General features: G+C 34.1%; 1 long non-coding RNA gene across 1 annotated transcript in view; it reads right to left on the reverse strand.

Moving 5' to 3' along the window:
* The window catches only part of LOC104848780, a 53195-nt gene that overhangs the window by 28657 nt on the left and 10964 nt on the right, over positions 1-13574 (reverse strand). Inside the window, exons 3-4 of the long non-coding RNA XR_776523.2 lie at positions 12442-12699; positions 11096-11129 (exon numbers count right to left, since the gene is read on the reverse strand). This is a non-coding gene — a long non-coding RNA (uncharacterized LOC104848780). The remainder of the gene's footprint in view (positions 1-11095; positions 11130-12441; positions 12700-13574) is intronic.

The following is a 13574-nucleotide window of genomic DNA, read 5'->3' on the forward strand; positions in this document are numbered from 1 at the left end:
TTGCTCTATAACTGCTAATCACTTCCTTCTCCCTGAACTGCCAAATCTGCATCTTTAACTATTGAAAACACTCCTGTTTAAAACTTTGTGTTTCTGTTATTGCAGTGCAGTCTAGAAGCTGCTTTCAAGGCAGCAAGCTGGGGCAAGTGTAGGGATCACTGTTGGTTCCTTTCTCTTAACAGATAAGATGACTGACATCCTACTCATTGGCCAATGTGTGAAAACAATTGTTTCAGATGTCTTGTCTGTCTTTCAAAATGGTTATGGACAGAAGACAGGTATCCTTCGTGTGGAGCAGAGCAGCATTCCCTTTTAAGTCATACTCTTGGTACTCTTATTTTATCTGCATGGCTGCATACTTACCTGCAACTTTGTTTTATTTTCTTTGTCACCACATTATAGTACAAAGTTACACTATGTTACTTTAACTTGAAAAGTCCACCTTCAATTAATATTGTTCCACTTTGTATATCAAATAGGGGCTAACAACAATGTAATTTTCCTTTTCTTTTCTCTCATTCTTTTAATTCATAGTTTCCAACAAAGCTTGAATATAACCACCTCAATATTATAGTCTTAATTTTTTATTATGCATGTTTCCTACTTATTTCAATAGATTATTACACTTGCATAATGAATAACTTTTTAAACAACTTAAATATAGTAGAGAATGAAAAACAAGTCTCCTGTATTAATCTGCATACTACACTAAGCTTTTCTAGAGCTCTTCATGTTTTGTACAGATACGTTTGCTTCTTATAATATTCTTACCGAGGGACATTTTACATTACTGATAGTGCATATTTAATGGCCTCAAATTCTTTTAGCTCTTCTTTGTATAACAAATGTATTTAATTTTGTTATTTATTATAAATTTTACAGTCATTTTTTCCTTATATTTTAGTGCTTGGATATTCCTATCTTTTAGGCTGAGATATTTCAATGTACATCTTTACCTATTCTTTACTTTTCTTTTTTCTTTTCTTTTTTTTTTTTTAGCTGTGGGGCAGAGATTTATTCATTTATTTATTTTTCCATTGTTTGTTGGTACATTTAAAGTATACAATACAGTTATATTCATCATTGGGATCTAGTACCTTGACATAATTGTATATTGGTTCTTATTTTTTCCCCACTCTGCTGCCCTCTCTTTGCCTCCTCGAACCCGCCCTATTTACAAAGACTTTCTTTCCTTTTTTTCTTTTTCTATGTTATTCTTTCCCTTTTTTCCTTTCCCTGCCTTTCCCACTTCACCTTCTCCTTTAGACCTTTTCTTCCTATTTCACATTATCACTTATACATTTAGAACCTTATTTATACTTTTAGTTTTTCACAACAGAGAAATTATTTGGTATTTACTCAAGTGTGTCCTATTTATTTCACTTAAGAGTATGGCCTCAATGTGCATGCATTTAGCTTTAAATGTCTCTAGTTTCTCATTCTGTATGGCTGAGCAGTACTCCGTTTTATAGAAAAACCACATCTTCTTTATCCAGTCTCCAACTGATGGGCAAATGGGCTGTTTCCAAATTTTAGCTATCACAAGCTATAAGCTGCTATAAGCTGTGCTGCTATAAACATGGTTGTGCATATGTGGAATGGTTCTTTTAATTCTTTTGGAAAGATACCCAGCAGGGGAATAGCTGGGTCAAATGGGACCTCTAATCTTAAGTGTTTGATGCATCTCCACATTGATTTCCTCAGTGATTTCACCAGTCTATACAACCACCAACAATGAAGAAGGGTTCCTTTCCCCCTACAGCCCTGCCAACATTTGTTATTGGATGAGTTCCTGATAGCAGCTCTTCTTTCTCCAGTAAGGTAGAATCCGTGTTGTTTTCATCTGCGTCTCTCAAATGAAGAATGATGTTGAACATTTTTTCATATATTTATTTGCTGCTTTTACTTGTTTGTCTGAGAAATATCTGTTCATTTCAGATGCCCAATTTTTAATCTGGTTTTTATATTTGGGATGTCTGATTTTTTTTTAGTTCTTTTTATATATTCTATTTTAGAATACATATTCTAAATAGATCTAGAATATATAAAATATTCTAGATAGCAACAGCTAGTAAAAATTTTTCCCCACACTGTAGGTTGTCTCTTAGCTCTGTTGGTGGTTTCTCTTGCACTGCAGAAGTTTTTAATAGGATAACATACCACTTGTTGATTTATTTTTGTGCAAGTTCTGGTGCTACTGAGGATTTGTTCATAAACTCTTTTCCTATGACCATGTCTTTGAGAGTTCTACCTAACTTATCTTCCAGTACATTTAGTGTTTCTGTTTTGATATTTAGATCTTTAATCCACTTGTATTTTAGTTTAGTGCATGGTGAAAGATAGGGTAAAAGACAGGTGGAAGATAGTTTTAATATTTAGCAAGTTGCAAGTCAATTTTTCCAGCACCACGTATTAAAGAGGCAATCTTTCCACTAGTGAGAATGGTTGGCTTCTTTGTTAAAGATAAGGTAGCTGAGTATGTCTTGAATTATTTCTGCATCTTCTAATCTATTCCACTGATCCTCAGGTCAGTTTCTTTGCCAATACAATGCTGTTTTTATAACAGTTGATTTGAAGTACAGTTTCAAGTTGGCAATTGTGATACCATCCATCATGTTTCTGTTGCTTAGAATGGCTTTTGCTATTCTAGGTCTCTTCTGATTCTGAATGAATATTTGCATTGTTTTCTCTTGTTTTATGAAATATGCTGTTGGGATTTCATTCAGGATTGTGTTGTATCTGTATAGTAGTTTTGGAAGTATGGCCATTTTCACTATGTTGGTTCTTCCTACCCAGGAGCAGGGGAGATCTTTCCATTTTCTTATATCCTCTTTGATCTCTCTTTTCAGAGTGCCGTAGTTTTCAGTGTAAAGGTATTTTGCTTCCTTCCTTAGACTGCTTCCTAGGTATTTTCTTTTTTTGTATACTATTGTGAACAGAATTGCTTCCCTAATTTCTCTTTCAGTGAGTCTGTCATTTGTGCACGAAAAAGCTGTTTATTTTTGTGTGTTGACCTAGTATCCAGGTACTCACCTGCATTTGTTAATTAAGTCTAATAGTTTTTGCCAGAATTATTTTGGTCTTCCATCTAGAGTGTCACACCATCATCAAATAATGACATTTTAACTCCTTCCTTTCCTATATTTATTTTTCCTATTTCTTTCTCTTATCTAATTGCTGTGGCTAATGTTTCCAGAACTATATTGAACAGGAATGATGATAGTGGACATCCTTGCCTTGTTTCTGATTTTACTGTGAAGGTTTTCAGTTTTGATCATTTCGTATGATTTTGGCTGTTGGTTTTTCATAGATACCCTTTATCAAGTTGAGATAAAGACAATCTATTGCAATTTTCTGCAGGTTTTTATCATAAATCAGTGTTGAATTTTGTCAAATGCTAATTCTGCATCTATTGAGATCATCATATGATTTTTGTCCTGACTCTGTTAACATAGTGTGTTGCATTTAATGATTTACGTATACCATCCTTGCATCCCTGGGATAAATCCTGGTCAGGGTGTATGCTCTTCTTCATGACCCTCTGTATTCTGTTTGCCAGTATCTTACTGAGGATTTCTGCATCTATGTTCACTTGAGAGATTTGCCTGTAATTCTCTTTTTTGGTTGGGTCTTTCCATGGTCTTAAAATCAAAGTAACTCTTTTTCCAGGAATGAATTAGGAAGTATTGCTTCCCTTTCAGTTTCATGAAAAAGTTTAAAAAGTAGTAGCAATAGTTCTTCTCTAAATGTCTTGTAGAATTCAACAGTGAAGCCATCAGGACCTGGGTTTTTCTTTATTGGCAAATTTTTAATTACATTTTCAATTTCACTGATTATAATTGTGGTGTTTAGAATTTTTATATCTAGTTCATTCAACTTTACAAATTCATATCTAAAAATCTGTCCATTTCTTCTCTATTCTCCATTTTATTAGAGTACAGGTTCTTGAAGTAGGTATTAATTATCCTCTGGATTTCTACTGGACCTGTTATGACTTCAGCATTGTCATTCCTAATTGCATGAATTTGAGCCTTTTCTTTCCTTTTTTTTGATAAATTTGTATCAATTTTATTTATTCTTTCAAAAAACCAACACTTTAGTTTGTTGCCTTTTTTTGTTTTTTTGCATTTTATCTTAGTCTCCATTGCATTAATTTCTGCTCTGATGTTTATAATTTCTTCCCTTGTATGAGCTTTTGGTTTGTCACGATCTTCTTTTCTGGTAGCTTAAGTTTAAGCATTATGCTGTTTCTTTGAGCTCACTTTGTTTTCTTAGTGTAGGCATTTACCACATGAATTTCTCTTGTACACCTGCTTTCATTGTGTCCCGTCTATTCTTGTAAATTGCATTGGCATTATCATTTAATTGTAGAAACTATCTAATTTCTTCTTTAATTTCATCTGTGAACCATTGATTGCTCAGCAGGGTGTTATTCAATTTCCATGTATTTGTGAAATTCTTACAGTTTCTTATGCTACTGATGTCCAGTTTAACTGGACTATGGTGTGATAATATACAAGAGATAACTTAAGTTCCTTCGCATTTACTTAAACATGTTCTATGAGCTAGCATGTGGTCTATTTTGGAGAATGACCCATGTGCAGCTGAAAAGAATGTATACTCTGATTTTGTGAGGTAGAACACTTTGTAGACATCTATTAAATCCATTCCATCTGTTCATAAACTTGGCTCAGTTCTAGCATTTCATTGCTTATTTTTAGTCTAGATGATCAGTGTATTTGTGACAGTGGGGTATTGAGGTCCCCCACTACAATACATTAGCTCTAATTTGGTGTTTCATGTCCCTTAATATTTGCTTTGTATAGTTGTGGGCATTAGTATTCGGTGCATATATATTTATGATTGTCATCTCTTCCTCTTGGATTGTTCCCTTTACAAGGATGTAGTGGCCTTCTTTGTCTCTTTTAGTTTTGGTTTGAAATCTACTTTGTCTGTGAATAAGATAGCTACCCCCAATTTTTTCCAGGCTTCTGTGGCATGGAGAACTGTTTCAGGAGCCTTTGGAACTGCTTGTGGGAAGAGTTTGGGAAAGTTTAGAGTTACTAGCTGAAAAACCATCCCTGGAAAGCCTTAGGCTATATTTGATGGATGATTCTTGTCAGAACTTAGAAGACCAGAGTGCTGATCAAAACGATGCCAGTAAAGACCAGGCTCAGGAGGTTTCTGCTGGAAGGACTGCATTCACTGTTGGAATCTAGATGATGTATTATGCCTTGGTAGAAAGTTTATCTACATTTGCTTATATCCAGAGACTTTGCCTGAGACAGATTAAGGGTGGCAGATGAACTAATCTTGCAGAAAAAATTTCAAGACAGTCTAACGTTGAGGCTCTGGGTGGCTACTGTTGGGGGTTTTAGCTAGATTTATGTTGAGAAGCAGGAGCAACAAACCCAACAAAATGATTTAAAATGTTTTGAGTTTGGCCAGAAAGGAAGTCCTAGTTTAGTTGCAGCCCACAAAGAAACATGGCCATGGCCTAGGGATGTTGTTACTTGGGATTTGGTCCACAGGCATTGGACCCCTACAACCAAAGGAGAAGAAAGCTTGGTTACCGCACCAGCTGACATTAGACTCAGGCATTATTCACACAGTGCTGATTTTAGGTATGTGCTAAAGCAAGAGTTGTGTGGTCAGGAAGGCTTCTACTCAGATTTCAGAAGAAGGGCTGGGAGGCCAAGCAGTGTGCCCCTGAGAGGTCAGTGTGTGCACCTGTGAGCGGGAAGCTTAAGACACAGTGGAGACCCCAGAAGTTTTGAAAAGCCAGGAAGGTGGATTGTCTGAGGAAAATTTCAAGAAGGGAGCAGAGCCAGTTCAAAAGAGAAGCCATGGGAGCTACAACCACCAACAGTGCCATAGGGGCGGAGCCCACTAAGTTTTTTTAGAGTTCACATCTTGACACAGACTGCCTGGAATGCTGGATGTGGAAATGCAGGACTCAATGTTTGCCCTGTTGGATTTTAAACTTGATTTGGTCCCGTTCCCTTGTATCCTCCTATTTGTACATTTGGGAATGGTAAAGTTTATCTTCTGTCATTGGCTATTGGAAGTGTTTAACTTTTTTTTTTTCATTTGCACAGGGACTTACAGCAAAGACTTTGTTTTTGATCTCAGAGGAGACTTTGGACCTGGACTTTTCAGCAATGCTGAAACTGTTAGACCTTTGGCAACTCTTGCAGATGGACTAAATGTTTTTCCCATAAAGGGATTCATGAGTCTTTAGGGGGTCAGGGGCAGAATGTTGTGGCTTGTGTCTAGATAGCCCTCCAGAATCTCATGCAGGTATGTGCAGTAGGGCTCTTTTAGAGGTGGCTGGATGTAGAATATGGGATCCTGGGATTAAGGGGGTGGGTTAGTAAATTAGTACACTGATCAGTTTGGCACTGGCCCTAAGCTAAGTAGCCTAGGTAGAATATAAAAAGGGCAGAAGGAAGCTACTATTATTGCTTCTGTCTTGTTTGCTTTGTTACCTTTGGATTTCCATGGACTGTATCTCTTCTTCAATGCCTGTCTACCATGTTACCCTGCTTGGAGCCAGCAGACTATGAACTGAGACTTATACAAACTGTGAGCTAAATAAACCTTTCTTCCTTTCAATTTGGTTTCTGGGTGTTTTGTCTTAGAAATGAGAAAAAGTAATAAGACAGTAGTATTAATAGTTTACCATTTTAGATAAACCATAAAAATCTTGCAGCTATTTGTCCTTTACTTAATTTTCTTTTGCAGTACATATCATAAATATTATTTACATGTATTAAAACCTCATGACAAACTATTATCATTTATTTTTCCTTAATAATGTGTGTCTTAAAAAATAAAACATTTGTCTTTTATATTTGTGCATACATTTTTCATTTTGAATGCTCTATAGTCTTTCTTATCATTTCCTTTAACCTACAGGACTTCAATTGCCTGAAAATGGCTTGATTTCTCCTATGTTAATATTTTTCTGAAATTCAAAGTAACATTTTCCTTAAATAATTAAAGGTAAGAGAGTCTGCAGACAGAGTAATTTTAAGAAATTAGATAGATTAGTATCAAGCATATTGAGTTTGAGATATTTAAATCTCTAAGTAGATATATAAGCCTAGTATGACAATAGTCAGAATTGGATACAAAAAATTAGATATTTTCAACACATATATCAGATAATATCAAAAATGTTTTTGAAATGAATGCTTTTTATGATGGTATAAGTGATTTAACAGTGGCCAAAAGAACATAATGATAATGTATAAATAATATCCATTTTTATTTATAGGGCCAACATTTTTTCTTGTTAAATTCATACCCAATCAGCCATCACTATTTTTCTGAGAACTTTCCTCTATCCCAGCTCTTGAGAGGATATTACAGGAACATCCTTCTTGATTTTAACTTAACAGCACATGCATGAACCTATCAGATCATATCCTATTACATTTGAATTGGCTTTCAGAGTTGTTAACTAGATTGTGTTGATTTGGATAGAGGAATGTTCTAGCTGCATAAAATTACTAAGTGAGAAAGAAAACAGGAAATGGTGCCTTAGAAGTAGAGAAAGCTCTTATTTTCTAATGTATTTCTAGTTCTCAATTCTCATTCCTTATGAACTTTAACTGCTCTTTCTCTCCTTTGGTTTGATTAAGTGTTCATGTATCTTCATGCTAACATCCTCTCCTTTCCCCCTTTCTCTGCTTGCTCTCTTTTTTTGTTATTCTTGTTCTAGATATTGTACCTCCTGCTCTTGCTTTTGGCTCGCTCTCTCTCTCTCTCTCTCTCTCTCTCTCTCTCTCACTCTCCTGCTGCTTGATGCGTTGGGATGCTATTATTTTCAGTCTAAAAATGTTTAGCAGGCTCACCTTAATAAAGGGATTTCTAGTTGGTAAAGCACTTTCATACATTTCATTTGATCCTCCCAGGATCCCCTAATCCAAACTGATAGGTAACTTAAGTCACAACTGTATTAATTCAGAATTTGCCCCAAGAGAAGTGAGTTCCTGCCAACATATGCATTGCTTCCTGAGCACATTGGTGGGAAGAAAAAAAAGGCCTACTATATCACCAGCATAAGAGCTTCTCACCTAAAAGCCAGCTTTGCACAGAAGAAATAAGGAATAAAATTATCTTGGTTCTGTTTCTTTATATTCAATTTAGTCAAATCCAATATAACCTATTTTAATAGCTACGAGACAAGATTTTGTTTGTTTGTTTGTTTTGCACCTGGGGTAGAATTCAGGTCCTTGCACTTGAGAGGCAGGTGGTAAAACCACTGAGCTAAATCCCTGGCCCCTTAATTGCTAATAGAAATACATGTGCACATTTATTACTAAAAGTATTGAGCTATCATCTGCATGTAGATTGTCCCCTCTAAAACTAATGTTGAAATTTAATTCCTGATATTTGTTGGGAAGTGGAGGTAACCTTGAGAGGTATTTAGCTGATGAGTATTCCACCCTTACAAAGTGATTAATACTACTCTTTAGGAATAATAAAAGAAATGAGTTTTTGCTTTCATTAAACTGGACTATTTTCTAGAAGAATGGCTTGTTATAAAGCAAGCCTGATGAATACAGATACTTTTATTGAAGAATTAACCGTAAGACAGATGAGACCAAGAAAGATAAGTCACAAGCAATCCTGATAATAGAAAAGTAACTGCAGAATTCCTTAGTAGATTGTGCAGTTAATTGATTTGCTAATTTCCCAGGGAATAATAAAATTAGAGGGATATAGAAACCATGTAGCTCTGTTTCCATTAAGAAATAATAGTTTGTTTACTATCTCTCTAACTACTTTAATTCAAATTAGTTAAAGTACAATGTTTTGCACCTGAAAAGCAATAGTGTGAATATTTGTAAAGTGTGCCTTCTTTTATAGTTACCATATTACCAGAAACAAGATCTAATGATGTACAGTGGTATTAGGTGAAAAAAAATCACAAGCAGAAACCAAAGAGAAGAGGCAAAAATGTGAATGGTTGTGTGTAAATACATTATAATTCATATATTTCAGTGTAGTTCATAGAAATGAGATGTTTTCCAACCTCATTCCATACTGACACAGTACAAGTATCTAAAACTGTAACTGTATTTTTCACCCAAAGAGTACATATTTATTGGTACATATTGGTATTAAAACTTATTTTGTTCAGAAAATATCTCCTAGCATTAGTGTGATATTTGTTAGGGTTTGACTTCACATATCAGAATACCCACTACCCAGGAAAATCCTCCACTATGGTAGATATTAATATTTCATCAAAGTTTTACTGTTAACATACCATTACTTCTAATAAAATCATAGAAATTACAAGTGGTATATTTATTAAATGTGACTGGGATTTATGGGAAATCTATGGTTTCCCTGGTATCATTTTTTAACATTTTAAATGTACACCCTATATGTGCATTTCAGCATTTATTGTGAGGACATATCACTAGATTTTGAGTCTGTGATTCAAAAAAACTATCCAAAATTCCAACCTAAGTCTCCTCTTTTACAGAATAATACACTTGTAAAATTACTCTGTTCTTAATACAAAATTAAATAAGACTTTTTAGAAAAAGAATATCTGTCCACCTTGGGAGATTGTTATTTGCAAATTTTCAGTGCTTGGCCATGAATTACCTTTAAAATTTGTGCTTAGATGATGCTGTCACCAATCAAAATGTATGCGCAGAAGGAGGGATGAAAAATGTGACTCTCGGGCTCTTTTGACAGCTTTGAAGGTCACCAGTTACATAAAGTATAAAAGTCTCTCTCTGGGATAGGATATTTAATCAATTCTTTGAATAAAATATACCTTTGTTACTGCTGGTTCCATGAGTAGGTAACACCGTCCCACAGCTGTTTGCATTTGCTCCTTTCTAAAGTGCTTGTGTACCAAAATGTGGACATATTCTTACTAGAATGCTTTGGTTGTCATGACTCAAAATATGATGAAGAGCTAAGTGCCAAAAGAATTCTATATAATTACCAAAGATGAAAAAACTGCATTTCAATTAAACATTATGCTTTATATTTTCAGTGTTCTAGATATGATTCCTCAGATTAAGTAAAATCAAATGCAATGATAAAATATTAACAGATATTTTCATTTTACTGATTAAGAACCTGTCTATAAACATTTAATTTTTATAGGTTTACACTTAAAAGTAACATTATTCTCTTCATCATGAATGCTTTGTAGTAGTAATAAAAATTCTACTCACATAGCACTGTCAAAGTTTGCCAAATCAGCTGGGGATTTAGCTCAGTTGTTCTGCTGCCTGCCTCACAAGCACAAGGTCCCAAGTTTGATTCCTGGTACCAAAGATTGCCAAATCTCCACTGCCTGTTAGATTTTTGGAGATTACAGTGTTTGCACAAGAAAATATGGAATTACCTAATACTGAAAGGAAATGAAGGCTTCTGTCATAATTATATTCTAAAACTTTAGTATATATGAGTGCTATAGCGAAACAAAATTGAGTTTATTCTAATAGCCATATAGTAAAAGTAACTAATTTCTCTCAAAGGACACATTCGAAACTGGACTCAACCACTTTACTGGGAATACAAGGGACCAGGAGTATGAAAAAATATACAAGAAAATGAAACAGTTAGTTGTCAATATATTTTTTAGAATTAGCAACAATTATATAAGAGAAAAAAGTCATTCTAATTAAGTCATATATTACAGATACAAGTTAAGGAACATAGTTCAGAAGTTAGTAGGTATGAATTGGATGTGTAAATACAATGTAAGTAAATCATAAAAATGATTTAAGCCTAAAGCATGTAAAAATAGACAATCGTCAACACTACAAATTTTAAAGTTACCCACATATTCAAAGATTTGTTAAAGTGGCAACCTATGAGACCAAGAAATATAAAAGAGGTTAAGGATATGATCACTAGATGATAGAGAGATGATAGATAATAGAATATAGATGATGATATGACAATAATGGATAAATTTTTAAGAGAACAATATTAGTGATGTCTCAAGAACTGAAATTTGTAAATAATAACATTGTACATAAAGTTCTATAAAACAACAAATGTTCTAATGGAAAAGGGATATTCAGCAAAGAACTGGAACAGTCTTTCTTACCATTAATGTTAACTACAAGGGTCATGAGAGGAACCTATAAAAGAGAGAAAAGGATATATTCAGAAACTGTAAAGTACAAAGATAGCTTTTAATGAATGATCTGTTTTAAAAACTTATTATTTGCATGAGATAATTACAGAAATGTATCACTTTACATATATTTTATATGTAAAAAATATTAATTAAACTCAACAGACCTCCCCAATTATTAAATTGATATGAGCATGAAAGACATTTACAACAGTCCAAATCTCTATAACCAAGAGTATCTGCATGAACTTCAGATTCTTGTAAATTAAATATCTGACAGGAGGAGGGTCCTAAATAATTAGCCAGACCCAAGATTTCTACTCGTGCTTCTCAGGAATAAAAACAGATGCAGAAAATAACGTTCCTTAGTTCAAACAAACAAGAAAATATTTTCTGATGCACTGCGAATTTTGCTGAAATTTAACCTAGAATGCATAGATTTTTAAATTTAATTCTGACATTAATTTAATTTCCATTCTCACATTAGTGAAAGGTAGTTAACAACTTTCCAGAAGCATTCTAATAAAGCAGAGAATCTTCAGAAATATTTTAGAAAATAACCAACTCTCTGCCTAGATTCAGCTGTTGTAAAGTGCAACATATTATTAGGAAGCGTTTTGGGAGAAGAGGAAAAGTCTGTAGCAGTGTCTGCTGTAAATATGATTCAGTCAATCCATGTCATTAGGAGGAGGACCTGCTCTACCAGATCTATGGGAAATCCCAAGGATAAGATATAATGACATAAATACAAAGCAGGGTTGGGGGGGCATGGAGACAGGCAATGTTCCATGATTGGGATGATAATACAATCATGAAAATAAGCCCAAATAAATAGGAAAAGGTGACATAAAACTTTTAAAAAAGATGAGAAAATGAAAGCATGCATTTTGTTGACAGAGGTAGGAAATAAGACAAGAATTAAGATTATGGATTTTCTTTGTTGGTAAGAATAAGGGTGAAATGCTACAGATGATATTGAACTGACTCACTGCTACAATGAGACATTTGCCTTGAACATTTTTCCATTTCTACTCACCTCAGAAAAAAAATCATCACACATAGTAAACAGAATTTTTAAAATAATCCGCCAAGATTCCTGACCTAATTTCCTCATTTATGGTTATGCTGAGATGTCAGACAATTAAGACTCGCAGATTACTTTACACAATCAAGAAGGCTTTGCAATATAATTAAGGTTACTTAGTAGTTAGCCTTAAAATAAGGAGATTACTTGGGTTACAAGAGGCTTCTTTCTGCCACAAACGGAAGTCATTGTCATTCAAAGTACAAGGTAGATCTGGCATGCCATTACTGACCCTAAGTTCAAAACAGCCACTTGTCAAACAGAACAGGTAGTCTCCAGAAACTGAGAACACCTCCAGTTTACAGCCAATAAGGAAATGGGAGCCTCAGTGCTACAATCCTGAAGAAATTAATATTTTCACCATGAGAAAGGACTTAGAAGGGGATTCTTTCCCAGAGCCTCCAGATATGAGTTCAGGCTGTTCAATATCTTCATTTCAGCCTTGTGTTTCCTCGAGCATACATCCAGCCAACTGTACCCAACTGTACTTCTGAAAAACAAAGCTATGAGCTAATAAATGTTATATTCCATCATCGAACTTGTGATATTTTGTTATGCCGCAATAGACAACTAATACACCATAATTATACTGCCACAGTTTTTTTATGGAATTTTTTCAAAACAGATAGTAAAATACGCCTGGGCCCTGTGAGTAAAAGGAGAGTTAAACATCAAATTAATAATTTTACCTATCAGTTTGAGTACAAAGTATGTGTGACCCAACTCTTTTCAATGAAGGAAGCATTAATTAATATTTTCATACAATATCCTTAGAAGTTATAACAAAAATTGACATTATTTATTTAACTGGACATGTCTACAGATAATTATTTTGAATACTGGCTGATTTTTAAACATTAATTTAAAAGTAATCCAGAATTTTTAATTAAATATACCAATAAAATTCACCAAAAGTAGTATAGTGTGGCAGAAAGCACATTCAAATTTAGGTATGTAAGAGCTTCAGTGCTAATTACACAAGGAAGCAATTTACATGCTCTTAGAGAAGACATCTTAACAGTTTGCCCTTAGTTTGCTTATTTCCATAGTAAATTTGAATAATTTCTCTCTGAAATCTAATATTTATATCAGGACCAAACTAACTGGATAAAAAGTTAAATATATTGTTGAAAACAAGAAAATGATGGAAAAAGCAACTATTTGACTGCAGCAGAATAAAACTGTGTATTTGGGCACCTTCTCAAAATACTGTATAGAAATAACTGCTTTTAAAAATTGGGTCATTATATAGGAGATCTTGGTGAAATCATTTAAAGCATATTATTTCATATAATAATTACACATTTTCAATGTGACACATTTATAAGGAACAATACAGAATGAAAAAAGAAAAGGCAGATCATA

This window comes from Fukomys damarensis, unplaced genomic scaffold (genome assembly GCF_012274545.1).
Source record: "Fukomys damarensis isolate Sample0158 unplaced genomic scaffold, DMR_v1.0_HiC HiC_scaffold_2, whole genome shotgun sequence".
Taxonomy (NCBI): domain Eukaryota; kingdom Metazoa; phylum Chordata; class Mammalia; order Rodentia; family Bathyergidae; genus Fukomys; species Fukomys damarensis.